The sequence below is a fragment of the Pseudophryne corroboree genome, chromosome 7, assembly GCF_028390025.1.
Source record: "Pseudophryne corroboree isolate aPseCor3 chromosome 7, aPseCor3.hap2, whole genome shotgun sequence".
Classification (NCBI taxonomy): domain Eukaryota; kingdom Metazoa; phylum Chordata; class Amphibia; order Anura; family Myobatrachidae; genus Pseudophryne; species Pseudophryne corroboree.
In genome coordinates this window covers 508,609,745-508,613,325 of record NC_086450.1, presented here as the reverse complement: position 1 = coordinate 508,613,325, position 3,581 = coordinate 508,609,745, and positions in this window count along the sequence as shown.

Sequence of the window (3,581 nt, the reverse complement as noted above, 5' to 3'; positions counted from 1 at the left end):
GATCCCATCTCAGTAGCAGAGGACAAGGGTCCTTGACGGACATGTCCAGAAGATCCGCGTACCAAGCCCTCTGAGGCCAATCCGGGGCAATCAGAATTGCCTGGACTCTGATTCCTGATTCGCTTCAGCACCCTTGGGAGCAATGGAATCGGGTAGACCAGCCAGTAAAGGCCAAGCCGACGTCAGTGTATCTACTGCCCTCGCCTGAGGGTCCCTGGTTCATGAGCAATACCAACAAAGCTTCTTGTTGAGACGAGAAGCCATCATGTCTATTTGTGGGCAGCCCCACCGGTCAATGATCTGCTGAAACACCTGACGGTGAAGCCCTAACTCTCCCGGGTGGAGATCGTGACGACTCAGGAAGTCCGCTTCCCAGTTGTCTACTCCCGGAATGAAGATTGCGGACATTGCTCTTGCATTTCTTTCTGCCCAGAGGAGTAACTTTGACACCTCTTGCATGCAGGCCCTGTTTTTTGTCCTTCCTCATTGATTGATGTTCACTACTGCAGTGGCATTGTCCGACTGTACCTTGATCGCGTGATCCCTGAGCAGAGGTGAGGCCTGAAGCAGAGCAGAATGTTGATCGGAAGGAGGGCTTCGTGGGTTGACCACCTGCCCTGGAACTGAGCCCCCTGGGTGACAGCTCCCCATCAGACTCGCATTCATCATAAGGAGGATCCAATCCTGAATCCCGAAACTTCGGCCTTCCAGTAGGTTGGAGGACTGCAGCCACCACAGGAGAGAAATCCTGGCCTGAGGTGACAGCCGAATTATCCGGTGCATCTGAAGATGTGATCCGGACCACTTGCTTAGGAGATCCAATTGAAAAGTCCTGGCATGGAACCTTCCATACTGGATCACCTCGTACGAGGCAACCATTTTCCCCAACAATCTTATGCAAAGATGGATGGATGGATGGATGGATACCCGAGTAGGCTGGACAACCATGCGGACCATCTCCTGAAGTGTTCTCGCCTTGTCCTCTGGGAAGAACACTTTTTGGGCCACAGTATCCAGCAACATTCCCAGGAACAGGAGCCTCTGAGCTGGCTCCAAGTGAGACTTCTGTAAATTGAGGATCCACCCATGGTGTGACAGAAGCTGGATAGTGCGGTCTATGGGGGTCATTCTGAGTTGTTCGCTCATTGCCGATTTTCGCTATGCTGCGATTTGTTGCCAATTGCGCATGCGTAAGGCACGCAGGACGCATGCTCTTAGTTATTTAACTAAAAACTTAGCAGTTTTGCTGTGGATCCTGCGGCGCTTCTCAGTCGCACTGCTGATTGGTGAATGATTGACAGGAAAGGGGCGTTTCTGGGTGGTAACTGAGCGTTTTCCGGGAGTGTGCTAAAAAACGCAGGCGTATCAGGAAAAAACGCGGGAGTGTCTGGAGAAACGGGGGAGTGGCTGGCCGAACGCAGGGCGTGTTTGTGAGGTCAAACCAGGAACTAAACGGATTGAGCTGATCGCAATCTGTAAGTAGGTCTGGAGCTACTCAGAAACTGCAAAGAATTATTTAGTAGCAATTCTGCTAATCTTTCGTTCGCTATTCTGCTAAGCTAAGATACACTCCCAGAGAGCGGCGGCCTAGCGTGTGCAATGCTGCTAAAAGCAGCTAGCGAGCGATCAACTCGGAATGTGGGCCTATATGGAGTAATAAAAGCTCCCTGGATCTTGCTTTTATCAGGAGATCGTCCAGGTAAGGGACAACATTGACCCCCCCTGGACCCAGAGTTGGAACATTATCTCCGCCATTACCTTCGTGAACACCCTTGGAGCTGTGGACAAGCCGAAGGGTAGCGCATGGAACTTGTAGTGATCTTTCAGCAGGGCAAACCTCAGGTAAGCCTGATGAGGTGGCCAAATCGGGATATGGAGATAGGCGTCTTTTATATCCATGGAGACCATGAACTCCTGTTCTTTCAGACCCACAATCACTGCTCGCAAGGATTCCACCTTGAACCTGAAAACCTTTAGGTAAGGGTTCAAGGATTTTAGATTCAAAATGGGCCTTACCTAATCGTCCGGTTTCGGTACCACGAACAGGTTGGAGTAGTACCCCTTTCCCTGCTGTTGCAGTGGCACTGGAACAATGACTTGGGATTGGACCAATTTCAGGATGGCCTGTTGCAGCGTAACATGTCTGTCCTCCAAAGCTGGTAAGCTTGATTTGAAAAATCGTTTGGGAGGAGCACTGTCGAACTCCAGCTTGTAGCCCTGTGAAATGAGGTCCTTGACCCAGGTATCCTGGCAGTAAATTTCGCAGATGCGGCTGAAGTGATGCAGCCGAGCTCCCACCTCGAGATTCCCTCAGGGTGGGTGGGCACTGTCATGCTGAGGCCTTAGTGGAAGCTGCACTGGTGCTCTCCTGAGAACTGGTGATCGCAGGTTTGCTTGTCTTACCTCTTGTGCCTCTATAGCAGCGTTGGAGGCACCTCTGGCCCTAGATCTAAATCCGTTAGACCGAAAGGACTGGTTAGACAACCCTGGGTAGGAGCGTCTAGCCGGCGAGGCCCCAGAGGGGAGAAACGTGGATTTCCCCGCAGTAACTTTAGGAATTCACGTGTCCAATTCCACCCGAAGAGCCATTCCCCCAAAAAGGGGAGAGACTCGACACTGCGCTTGGATTCTGCGCCCGAATCCACTGACGCAACCACAAAGCCCTGCACACCAGCACTGCCATAGCAGTAGTCCTAGCGTTAATATTGCCTCTCTCTTTAAGAGAGTCACACAGGACACGTGCAGTGTCCTGAATGTGCTTCAGGAGAGTCACTATAGTGACCAGGGGCATACACCCCGTGAGGCTCTCCTGATTCTGAGTAGCCCATGTATGGATGGCATGAGTCATCCAGCAACCTGCTATGACCGAACTTTGTGATATACCCGCTGCTGTGTAGACTTCAGTGTAGTCTCTATCTTCCTATCCCTAGGGTCCTTTATGGTGAAGGAGCCCGGGGCTGGCTGTACCACCTTTCTAGATAGGTGCGAGATGGATACGTCCACAGCCGGGGGTTCTTTCCAGAATGTTCTGCCTTCAGGAGCAAATGGGAAAGTGTGCAAAAACCGTTTTGACACTTGGTATTTTTTATCTGGATTTTTCCAGGCTAACTTAAATAGGTCATCTAACTCTGCAGAATCAGGGAAAGTGACATTAGGCTTGTTTTGTGTGAAGAACAATGACTGCTGTGATGCAGTGTCCTCTAGAGGGCGTTTTATCACGTCCCGTATAGCTAAAATGAGGGGTTCAATACCCTGTGCAGAAGGGGAATCCCCAATAACAGGATCCAAATCCTCCCTCTCCTCCTGTATTTCCTCATCTGAATCTGAGAGTAAAGCAGGTAACCCACGTGTTAGTGGTCCTGAGTTAGAGAGGGGGGGCTGTGGAACATCTGCCCTAGCAGCTAAGTCTGCAACAGCCTGCTGCAGTTGAGTCTTTTGAGCTGTGATGACATATCTGACATCATGGTTTTTACAGCACCTAGCCAGGAAGGCTCTCAACCCCCCCCCCCCCCCTCCCCCCCCCCAGACCCCTCACTGAGCTGTATTGACTACATTGTTCACATGATATTGATGGAGAGAAT